Below are 13,250 nucleotides of genomic sequence, written 5' to 3'. Positions count from 1 at the left end.
AAGCTAGAATTTTTGGACGTTACCTTTGTCAATTTGGTATGAAATAACATATTCAACTTTCTTTTCTTATGGGTGGAAAATATATTATTATATGCATTTGGAACCTAATTGCTTGACCTTCAAACCAAGATTCCTATGTTATTTTTTCATATTCTTTTTTGTAATGGATTAAGATTGTGGATACAAGGTCCACCACTTGTTCAAGCTAGATCTAAGAAAGTATATATACTGAGTCTTCAAACTAGTAAACCAAGGGAAGAGAGAAGCAGGGCCCATCACTTGTCCAAGCTCATCTCTAAACAACATAGAGAGATCGTAGGTCTACTAATTATCTAATATAGTCATGGAGAAATGATAGAAGGTTGATCCACTTGTCCAACCTATCATCTTTAGTAAAATGGGAGGTTTGGCCTTAAGATTCACCATGTAACCAGCCTATACTTCATTGTATTATGAAGAGTAGAAAAGCAAAGCTCCACCACTTGTCTAAGGTAGTTCCAAAATCAACATGGAGAGAAGAAAACTTCACCATTTGTCCAAGATAGGTTCCATTAAAACATGGAAAACCTCATATATGTTGTACATGGAAGCTTTTTTCCAAGGTCCACCACTTGTCCAAGCTAGGATCCATTAAAACATGGATAGAAACAAGGCTCCACCACTCGTCCGACCTTTATAGCTGCAAAGTGTACCGGTTGTCTAAACTAGGCATGGGAAAATAATAGAAGTTCCACCACTTATCCAATATATTATCTCTAATAGCATGGGAGGTTTGGTCTCAAGATTTAGGAATTGGTTGACCTGTATTTCATTGTATTATGATGAATTTGGTTTTAAGGTCAACTACTTATCCAAGCTATAAGCTTATATCTTGAATGGTATTCCTTCCCATCACTTAGAAAACCAATGATATGTTGTACATGGGGGGGTTTGCTACAAGGTCCACCACTTGTCCAAGCTAGTTTCATTGAAACATGGATGAAGGCAAGCTCCACCATTTGTTAAAGCTAGACTCCATTGAAATCTAGAAAATCCATGCTATGTTGTACATGTGGTTTTTGTTTTAAGGTCCAACACTTGTCCAAGCTAAGCTTCATTGAAACATGGAGAGGAGAAACACTCCACCACTTGTCCAAGCTAGGAAACATTGATAGTAGTTGGTTTAGTTTGAAGATCCACCACGTGTCTAAGCTAACTCTATTGAAACATAGAGAGAAGCAAAGGTCCACCAATTGTCCAAGCTAGGATCCATTAAAACATGGACAGAAGCAAGCTCCACCATTTCTCCAAGATAGGCTCCATTGAAACATGGAGAGAATCAAAGGTCCACCATTTCTCCAAGCTAGGCTCCAAATGTTAGGCTCCAGTTGTCCAACCTATAAGGTTATATCTTAAATGGTAGTCTTTCTAATCACTTGGAATACCCATGATATGTTTTACATGGGGGTTTTGTTCCAAGGTCACCACTTGCCCAAGCTAACTCTATTGAAACATAGAGAGAAGGAAAGGTCCACCACTTGTCCAAGCTAGTCTCCATTGAAACAAGGAGAGAAGAAAGCTCCATTATTCTCCAAGATAGGCTAGCCTGGATAAGTGCACCTTGATACCAACCTTCCTATGAGGCAATAGAGCATATGTTACATATTTTATGTATGCCCCATGCCTCAAATTAAGAAGTTCTAGATTAGAAGTGGACCTTGCTTGAATGTCACATGCAATAAATTAAGGAAAAATAGCCAAGTGGATTGTATTCCTCAATGGATCCTTGCTTTCACAAGTTGTGAACCTTGAGTCACTTTTACATTAACTTGGACAAGTGGTGGACCTAGAAACCAAGCTCTCCATGTTGAGATAAGTTGTAGGTAGGACAGTAGAACATAGACAATGATAATGGATGCAATATACTTGTCTCCTAATAATCCAATTGATTGAAACCATGGTATTTTAGGTGTTTTCATTGTGTATTGTATGTGCATAAAGTGGAATGAGACCTTAAGAAAACTCAAATTTTTGACAAAATCTCTATATTTTGTACATGATATATTGAAAGTTGTCCAACCTGGGAATTGGGATTTTCCCACTTTACCTAATATGGTCTTCAATATCCCACCAGGAAATTAGTGGTAGAACTAGCAAATGGGAAAGAGGCTCTATGTCAATTTACAGCTGGGGAAGTTGAGTTTGAATTAGGGGTAACCCTGACTTCATCTTACTTTCGGACTCTACCAGTAGGAATCTATGATGGTATTCTAGGAATGGATTGGTTAATCAAAAATCAAGCCCAAATTCACTGTGCTCAAGGGAACTTAACCTTCAAAAATCACTTAGGTGAAGAAACATTAGTACAAGGATTAATGGGAAGCCTAAGGTTCATTTAGTTAAGGCTAGTCGACTTCTGAAGGGGTTACGTAAGGGGCAACAAATATTTGTAGTAAAACTTAATAAGGTAGATGATTCAAGGGACAACACAACTCCAAAATGGCTTAAGGAATTTTTGAATATATTTCCGAAAGATCTCTCGAATTTACCTCCTCCCAGGGATATAGACCACGAAATAGAAACCTTTCCAGGTAGTGAACCAATTTCAAAAAGACCCTACAAAATGTCCCTCCCTGAAGCTATTGAATTAAAATAACAACTTCGTCAGCTTATTGAACAGGGATTCATAAGACCAAGCATTTCACCTTAGAGAGCACCTCTTCTATTCCAAAAGAAGAAGGATGGATCTTTACGTCTCTGCATAGACTATAGGGGACTTAACCAGGTATCGGTAAAGAATAAGTACCCTATTCCTTGCATCGATGAATTACTTGATAGATTACATGGAGCCAAAGTATTCACAAAAATTGATCTCAGATCAGGTTACCATCAAATCCGGATTAAGAAGGCAGATATTTACAAAACTGCTTTCAACACCCGGTATGGGCATTATGAGTTCATCGTAATGCCTTTTGGTCTTACGAATGCTCCAGCTACTTTTAACCATCTCATGCAGGATATATTCAGAGAATATCTGGATGATTTTGTGTTGGTGTTTTTCGATGATATCGTGGTATATTCCAAGGATGAAAAAGAGCATGAAGGCCATGTACGTAAAGTAGTTCATCTTCTACGCCAACATCAGTTATATGCCAAGATGAGTAAATGTGTGTTTTTTACGCCAGAAGTTAGTTATCTTGGTTTTATAAATAATCCTGAAGGAATTTCAGTAGACCCCGCAAAGATTAAAGATATATTAGACTGGCCACAACCCAAAATGGTCAGTGAGATTCGAGGATTTTTGGGCATTACAGGATGGTATAGAATCTTCGTCGGAGATTATGCAGTTATCGCCGCACCCTTGACAATCCAATCCTAAACAAGGTTAAGGAAGCTTCCCTGGAAGATAAGGATTATCAAGAACTTCTATAGGTTATCAATCAACAGGACCTAAAAGAGAAAGAGAAAGACAGAATCAAGGATTATTCACTTGAGGATGGGCTTCTCTATTATAAGTATCGGCTTTACATTCCTAAAAATCCAACATTAAAGGAGTTAATCCTTTATGAAGGACACAACGCTCGAGTTTTCGGCCATCCTGGTTATGCAAAGACTCTTAATTCCATAAGGAAAAGATATTTCTAGCCAGGAATGAAAGGAGATATACTTCGCTACATCAGACAATGTCTTTCTTGTCAAAGGATTAAAGCTGAGTGAGTAATGATGCCAGGGAAACTTCAACCTCTGGACATTCCTCAAATGAAGTGGGAACTCATTAGTATCGACTTTGTAACAGGCCTTCCCACTGTTCAAGGGGGTTACGACGCCATTATGGTGGTAGTGCATATGCTGACTAAAGTATCCCATTTGATGCTTGTAAAAACAACTTACACTGCATCAGATATAAGCCGTCTCTTTATCACAGAGAGATCTTGAGATTACATGGGCTTCCTAAGAGAATAGTCAGTGATGCAAAATTCACTTCAAAATTCTGGAAAGGTTTATTTGAATCCTTAGGAACTCACCTATGTTTCAGTACATCCTATCACCCTCAGACAGAAAGAGTGAATCAAGTTATTGAAGACATTCTTAGAGCCTATTGTGGCAGAGAATCCCGAAAATGGATCCAATTTCTTCCTCTGGTGGAATTCGCCTATAACTCTTCCTTTCATAAAAGCATTGGGATGTCACCATTTAATGCTCTTTATGGGCATGAATGTATATCACCCCTAAACTTTTCTAACCCTACTACAAGAGTAGAAGCTTCAAAGAAAATGTTGGAGGAGATGGATGCCCAAACCACAGCCATAAGACAAGACATTCAGGCAGCCAAGGACCGCCATAAACAGTATGGTGATAAAAAATGGTCTGATCGGGTTTTCAAACAAGGGGATAAAGTATTCCTAAGGGTACGGCCAAAAAGAAGCACTCTATCCTTGGGAAAATACAAAAAACTAAGCCCCAGATATTGTGGACCTTATGAATTGATTAAAGTAATCAGTGATCAAGCTTACAAACTAAAATTGCGTGAGCACCTTAAGGTCCATAATGTATTCCATATCAGTCTTCTAGAGCCCTACATCCCAAATCCAAATCACACTCTAGATGACGAACAGATTGTGATGCAGAAGCAGGGAATTCTTGAACTCCAACCAGATTGTATTCTCGACACTAGGGAAAGGAGTCTGAGAAACAGAGTTATCAGAGAATATTTAGTAAAATGGAAGGACTACCCCACTGAAGACGCTACCTGGGAGGATGAAGTATCACTTCGCAAAGATTTTCCCAATTTCGGTTGAGATGAGAACATCTCAATTCCTTAAGTTGGGGTGATTGTAAGGTTTCTAGTTTCCGAAACCTTAAAAATTGTACAAAGCTTGTAAAATTAATTTGATAACCACTATTGAAGGATTCAAACACGGCTAATATTGGTATTTTTGGAATCATAAGCAAAGCTTTACTATGGTTAGTAATTTTCAGAATCAGAATCCGATAAAAACTGGAAAAGTTACAGACCCTGGAAGGTTATAATAAGAATTCAATTAGTTAATAAAAATTGGATGGTTTCAGTAATAATTATTAACAAAGACTTTCTTATCCTAAGGTTCTAGAATTAACTGATATTTCGAATTTTCATCATTATAAATGAGCAAAATCAACCATAACCGATTTTGGAAGGTATAGGGGCAGTATGGAGCTGGGGGGAACCTGCCAAAGATAGATTTAGCAACAGTTGGCACCATTTGCAAGCTGGGGGGGTGCCTGGGGTCCAGAAAAACTATAAAAGGACCCCCTTCCCTTCATAAAAATTTAGACGTGGAGCCTTGACACACTCACTCTCATCTAGAGAGACCACTACGCAGAAATCACTAGAGATTAAGCTCTAGTTGATTAAATTAAATGGTAATTAGCCTAATCCTTGTTAATTAGCAAGGCTAGATTAATCTATTTTCTTATAAATTAAAGATTAAGCCTATGTATACACAAAAATCCTCTCTTAATTAAATATTGTCTGCTGAATGTTGTAATTAAGCTTAGGATTATTCAGATAATTAATGATTATATCAAATTAGGATTGAAATTATCCATATTAACCATAAATTAATGGGAATTATATTAATTAAGTTTAGATCATGTTGAGATAATTATCATAGCTGCATTGGACTTTCATTAAGCTAGAAAAAATATCTTATAAATTTTTGATTAATTTTCATAATTAATTAGGCTGAATTACACTATTTTTTAGAGAATATAAAAGGGGAAAATCATCAAATTGATTCAAAATGTCTTGAGTTATTTATTAGAGGTTAATTATATGTTAGGAAACCCATGATAGTTATTTCAAGGTCAGATCATTAATTTACCTAATTAATTTAGCAAAAATACTCTTTTTTTAAGACAAATCAAATAGGGGAAATTAGTAAATTGATTCAAAATGCTTTGAGTTATTTATTAGAGATTAATTATATGTTAGGAAACCCGTGATAATTAGGTCAAGCTCAGATCATTAATTTATCTAACTAATTTAGAAAAAATACTATGTGTTTAGGACAAATTAAATAGGGGAAATTAGCAAATAGAATCAAAATGATTTGAGCTATTTATCAAAGGTTAAGTATATGCTAAGAAACCCGTGATAATTATATCAAGCTCACATGATTAATTTATCTAATTACTTTAGCAAAAATACTCTGTTTTAAGAACAAATTAAATTGGGAAAATTAGGAAATAGATTCAAATTGATTTGAGTTATTTATCAGAGATTAAATTCCTATTAGGCAACCTGCGATATTTATGTCAAGCTCGGATGATTAATTTATCTAAATACTTTAGTAGAAATACTCTGTTTTTAGGACAAATTAAATAGGGGAAATTAGAAAATGGATTCAAATTGATTTGAGTTATTTATTAGAGGCTAACTTCATGTTAGAAAACCTGTGATATTTATGCGAAGCTCATATGATTAATTTATCTAATTACTTTAGCAGAAATACTATGTTTTTAAGACACATTAAATAGGAGAAATTAGCAAATGGATACAAATTGATTTGAGTTATTTATCAAAGGTTAACTACATGTTAGGAAACCTGTGATAATTATGTCAAGCTTAGATGATTAATGTATCAAATTGCTTTAGCAAAAATACTCTGTTTTTAGGACAAATAAAATAGGGAAAATTAGCAAATGGATTGAAATTGATTTGAGTTATTTATCAATGCTTAATTACATGCTAGGGAGCCTGTGATAAATATTTCAAGCTCATATAATTAATTTAATTAATTACTTTAGCAAAAATACTCTGTTTTTAGGTCAAATTAAATAGAAGAAATTAGCAAATAGATTCAAAATGATTTGAGTTATTTATCAGAGGTTAATTATATGTTAAGAAACCTATGATAATTATTTCAAACTCAGATAATTAATTTACCTAATTACTTTAGCAAAATTACTCTGTTTTTAAGACAAATTAAAAAGGGAAAATTCGTAAATTGATTCAAAATGATATGAGATATTTATTAGAGGTTATGTATATCTTAAGAAACCCATGATATTTATGTCAAGCTCAATAATTAATTTACCTAATTACATTAGCAGAATTACTCTATTTTTAGGACAAGGGGAAAATATCAAATTGATTCAAAATGTCTTGAGTTATTTATTAGAGGTTAATTATACCTTTGGAAACTTGTGATAATTATGCTACCCCCAGCTAATTAGTTTACCTAATTATCCCAATAAAATTACATTATTTTTAGGGGAAAATAAAAGGGGGAATATAGTAAATTAATCCAAAAACCTTTGATATAAATAGCAGAGGTGAAACGCACCTTGAGGAATCTGTGATAAGTACCCCAACCTCAGATAAATAGTTAAGGTATTTATCTTCAATAAAAGTAACCGATTTTGCATACAGAATAGAGAAAGGAAATCAGTAAATGAATTTACCTAATTACCAAATAAATACCTGAGGTCCAAAATCATTATTGAAGGGTGGGAAAATTACCTCAGCATAAATGGATGGTATAACAAATTACTATCAGTAAAATTTTGCCTAATTTAGACCATAAGTTTAGGAGGGAAAGGTAATAAATCAAATTTATGAAAATTCCTACAGATAGAGCATATTCAATTACAATTTAGGGTGAGTAATCCATTAGCTGATAGAAATTTAGAATTTACTAAGGCTAAAATGGAAGATAGACTAAGGAGAAACCTAGTTAAAGGGCTTCCCAAATTAAATGGTAATTATGGGAAATCACTTATAGCATAAATAAGTTACTGGAAGAATATGTCATCCAATTAACTATCAAGGATACTTACTTACTCCAAAAATCCTTATTTTTGGGTAAAAAAGGAAAAAGAAGATTATTCAATTAAACTTCTAATGGATTAAATCTTTTTATAAGGCTGCCGACATGGCTCCAAAGAGAACTAGGGGAAATCCTCTTACTGAGGAAGAGGATGTTAGCAACAAGCAAAACAAAGCCAAACAGAGGAAAGTCTACGGGCACCCGCCCCACAGCACATGGACGAGCAGTCCCAGGTGGATTTCTATTTTCTTCACTTAAAATCTTTGAAAGTTTATTATTAAGTTAACATTGCATACGTAAGGTTAGGAAGGATAAAATGGCTGTAAATGGAAGGTTACTTCCACGAAACCAATGAGCAATGATTTTAAATAGGAAAGAAATGATTGGGTTATGACTCATTGACCTAGGAAAGAAATGTTTGACCATCCTTAAGACAGCTTGTCTCAAGACACCTCTCATTCCTTGGAAATATTTTACTCTAGGTAATGAGTAATGATGGAGATACCATCATGGATGAGTCGGTTTCCTCAGCACGCGTGGAGTCTTTACCCCGTGCTTGTTTGTTTTTGTGGATAATACTTTCAAGTTTATCCTAAAGGAACCGCCCGGTTGTATGGGCAGCCGGTTGGCGTATGGACACCCGAACTTTGGGTGATGGCTTTTTCCACCCCGGTTTTTATAAATAAGGAATGGGTGCCGTTTTTCACCCCTGTATAGGTGGTCTTGAGACAAGCTAGTACTGGTCAGAGATACTTCAGAATGACAGTACCTTGTCTTAAGTCTAAAGGTATTTGTTTGTTGAAAGAATGTTTTTAATACTGTTTTCAAAGGTTGTCTTAATGAAATGCAGTTGTGGTAAGTGGGGGGTGAGTAAGGTTGTCAATCATGGACGGGTGGACCTGATTAGTGAGGTAACTATCCATTCCCGCGCACTAAAACATTTAGAAACTTCTTCACTTGGAAGTGGAATCCACCAACGGCTGTGCCCTCACATATGTTAGGGGGGGAAGAGCGTTGTGGCTAAGGAAACCAAAATCTGAATGATGAAGTTATAGGGCTGGAAATTTTTTTAATGGTCCCGCTTCTACTACGAGAGAGGACTAGGTCTCTTTCTAGGGCTATAAACCTAAACCATTGTCAATGGTAAGGGTGAATTCCCTGGAATTTTTCTTGTTTAAGGACTCCGACTTTAGTAGGCCTAGAGACCTATCAATGGTACCATCCCGTTTTTGGTGTCGGCAGGATTGGGGACCTTACATTGTTCATCATGTCGTTCATCCTTTTTAGCATATCTTCTATGGCTGAGAGTAGTGCCGCAGCAGCCGTTCCCACTTGTGCTGGTTTTGTGGACGCTGTCTTCTCGCTTTGGTTATCCTTAGGGACATCTTCTTGATTGAAGATCTCGCAATTGTCTCCTAGGTCAATAGCATAAGACACACAAGCCTCTAGGGTTGTATGCTTTTTACTATAGAGTATAGCATGAAGTTCTTTGTTTAGCAGTCCCTCTAGAAACAAAGACAAAAGTCGTTCTTCTACTGGTATCTCTATCTCTGGGCATGTTTTATTCCAGTTGTACAATCTCTAACAGACTCACCATGTTTCTGTTTAAAGCTCTAGATTTGAGCTACCGTATTATGTTTGATCCCTGTTTTGGAACAAGCAGCTACAAATCCTTGAGCTAATGTGTTCAAGTCCATGATTGACCTTGGTGGAATGTTTTGGAACCATGTCAATGCTTTTTCTTCTAATCTCATTCCAAAATCATCGAATTGAGTATGGAAATCTAATATATGCTCTGCTCTTAGCACTTGCTTAAAGCTTGCTAAGTGGTCGTATGGATCCCTTTATCCACTGTACTTTTTGACCCATTTTTGAAAATCAGCTGGTCTGATGCGTCTGTTTGGTTCAACTCCAGGTCTTCTGGGAGTTGGTCCTGTTCTGAGTCCTTCAAACCACTCTGTTGGAAATAGTGACTCATGTAGCCCTAGACTGGCCTTAGTGTCACCCGGTTTTCTACGTGATGAGGTGGTTTCTGGTTTCTTCACATCACTCTCAAATGATCTCTCACGGTGTTCATCCCTTGGAATTATTTCAGGTCCTTGTCCCAATATCCAATCCCGTATGGAATACCCTTGGTATTTGGTTTGTTCTACCTCCTCAGGAGTCATCATAACAAAGTTGTTGTTATAACAATCCCTAAACAAGTAGGTTGGTAGGTCTGCTGATCCCTTATCTTTGATCTTGAAGATATAGATGATCTTCATGGCCGTTAATTGTCGTGGTTTGGTATGAGAAGTCCACAAAAGATTTTTTATATTTCTATCTTCCCAACAATAGACTCCGATCCTAGGATTATCCGTATTAAGCCGTTTCAAAGGCTTCAAGTCTACTTGATCGTATCCCTCGAATTCTAAAGTTGGTGGTCCTTCTTTTGCTGACATATCTGAGATTATGGTGTTTACTTCCATTTGTCTATCACGTCAGGGTTTTCGACTTCTTTTGTTGACATATCTGGGATTATGGTGTTTACTTCCATTTGTCTATCACGTCAGGGTTTTCGACTTGTAAATACTGAGTTCCATTTCGATCCATGTACATTTTTCCTTGTTTGTTTGCCCTAACCTCTTCTTCGAACTCAATACCATGGTCATCAATGCAAATAGCATACTCCTCGTTAGAGTCCAAGTAAACTTGGGCTCCATGACGATTCGTCTTGTAAAAAGATAGTATATGCTTATAGCACACTGTTGTTCCGATTTTCGAGTGAGTCGAGTAAGAAGACATTTCGGATGTTGAATCTGAAAAAGTGTCTGAGACTTCTTCATGAATTGTGTGTAAGGAATTGCCTTGATTCACGCTTTTTTCGGTAGATACTCTATTGGAGGTTTCTCCGAGTATGCCCTGATTTCCTAGTACACGACCACATCTAAGGTTCATATAGACTTGTGAAGCCCTGGATAGAGTACTCACCTTTGGATTGACTTGTCATCAATTTCCACTCGATTCAATGCAACTTTTTGTCAAGCCACGGATTCCTCGTCTGCAACCTGATTCCTGTACAAATTTGATCAAGTTAGCTATTCTTCTATAAAGACAGTAGAGTTTTTTCTATTCTTGTGATTGGTCTCTGTGTATCACTTCAAATTGAGCTATGAGAGTCAAAAATTTGACTTTTAGATTCGACTTTAGCAAAAATCAAATATTTGATCTGCAACATGAAAACTATGTGTACATGTATCAATTTTAATCTGATTGAACCCAAAATTGCCCTGTGGCTTTATATTATGTTGGTCTATCACTGTATAAGTTCAAAAGTCAAATTTGATGTCTCTAGATATCAGAAGTAAATAATCGCAATTATTTACTTTTGTCAATTTTTTGCACTTTTTTGATAGGTTTGGCAAGTATACAACTTGTTAGAGTCCCTGGACAAGTTTCAACAAGTTTGGACAAAATCTGATTAAGTTTATCAACTGTTTGGTGTCCGTAGACTCTAATTTCGAGAATCTGGCTTAAGTCTCACTTTTGGGATCCAAATTTCACCAAAATTGATTTGTGAGGTTTACTTGATGTGCTTGACCTTGTGGTATACTCAAATTTGCAAAATCATCAAGTTTTGAAGCAGATGTAAATAATCGCGATGAGAGTAAAAAATTTGACTTTTAGATTCGACTTTAGCAAAAATCAAATATTTGATCTGCAACATGAAAACTATGTGTACATGTATCAATTTTAATCTGATTGAACCCAAAATTGCCCTGTGGCTTTATATTATGTTGGTCTATCACTGTATAAGTTCAAAAGTCAAATTTGATGTCTCTAGATATCAGAAGTAAATAATCGCAATTATTTACTTTTGTCAATTTTTTGCACTTTTTTGATAGGTTTGGCAAGTATACAACTTGTTAGAGTCCCCGGACAAGTTTCAACAAGTTTGGACAAAATCTGATTAAGTTTATCAACTGTTTGGTGTCCGTAGACTCTAATTTCGAAAATTTAGCTTAAGCCTCACTTTTGGGATCCAAATTTCATCAAAATTGATTTGTGAGGTCTACTTGATGTGCTTGACCTTGTGGTATACTCAAATTTGCAAAATCATCAAGTTTTGAAGCAGATGTAAATAATCGCGATTATTTACTTCAGCTATATTTTTGCAAGTTTTTACCGCAACTTTGACACATATTTGTTAAGCACCTTAAGTTAAGGTCACTAGCCAAGTTTCATCAAGTTTGGACAATTTTTGGTCAAATGGTCATCAATTATCTGTCCGAAGACTAACTTTACAATTTAGTCACAAATTTCAATCCAGTGATCCAAATCTTTCCAAATTTGGTTTGTGGGCTTATTACAACATGGCGAAACTAGTGGTATACAGACTTGGTCAAAAAAGTTAAAAAATAGGGCAGATATAAATAATCGCGATTATTTACTTCTGATAAATTTTTGCAAATTTTTGGTCAACTGATCATGTACACATGTTTATCACATCAACATAGGCCTATGGAACAAATTTCAACAAGTTTGGATAAATTTTCTCCCAATTTATACTGAAAATTCAAAAAGTCAGTACAAACTTTAGTTTTTACCAAGGTTTTTTGTCAGTTTAGTGATCCAAATCTCTTGGGCCTTTACAAAAGTTGTTTGTACACATACAATGAGTCAATGGTATAAACCTTGGCCAATTTAGAGCAGAAAGTTAATAATCACGAACTTTAGGCTTAAAATGAGCACTTTTTTGCAATTTTCTCAAAGAGAGTCTTTATATGATGTATTTTAAGTCTATGAATCAAGTCAAAACTTAATTTGGCCTAAAATGTCAAGAAAAAGTAAATAATTTGAGTTTTGACCAACTCTTGAAATTTTTTACCTCGAAGTGTCTTTGAGCTTACCAACAATTGGTTCAGACAACTCTTAGGCTTATTCTCCAGTCGGATTGAGTGGATTCGAGTCTTTTCGAGCTATTTCTAGCCGTAGACCTGTAATTTCTGCAACTTCCAATAACAACTCACACTTGATTATTTCAGAGAGAGTAATGTTCTGAAATCCACCTCGGATCCTACTTACCCTACTCCTAGATTCTCATGCAATGGGGTTGTGGAAATTGTCCACAAACACTCGTTTTCTTGCGTTTTTAATGTTTTTCAGAGCCTTGATCTTAAGACTTGTCTCGTCTACCAATCATTCTCCAAATCCTAATCTAAATCTACAGTCCTACAATCCTAAAGATACTTAGCAAGTACGATTACTTCTAAGCTACCTCTACACAACAAAAGACGACAATCTTAAGCTATGTGATTTCTAAAATAAAGTTTTGAACTCTAGGCGAACCTAGAGGAAGTTAAAGGACAACTACACAAAAGGCTCGTGTTTTTTCCTAGTTTAGGTCTCTTCGATCCCCGGAAGCGACGCCAAATGTGGGAGGCATGTCTAACGTCACCATCATATCTTATTGCAGTATTA

This window comes from Adiantum capillus-veneris, chromosome 23 (genome assembly GCF_014529385.1).
Source record: "Adiantum capillus-veneris isolate H3 chromosome 23, ASM1452938v2, whole genome shotgun sequence".
Taxonomy (NCBI): Eukaryota; Viridiplantae; Streptophyta; class Polypodiopsida; order Polypodiales; family Pteridaceae; genus Adiantum; species Adiantum capillus-veneris.
The sequence above is the reverse complement of the archived record's forward strand: the minus strand, read 5'-3'. Positions refer to the sequence as shown.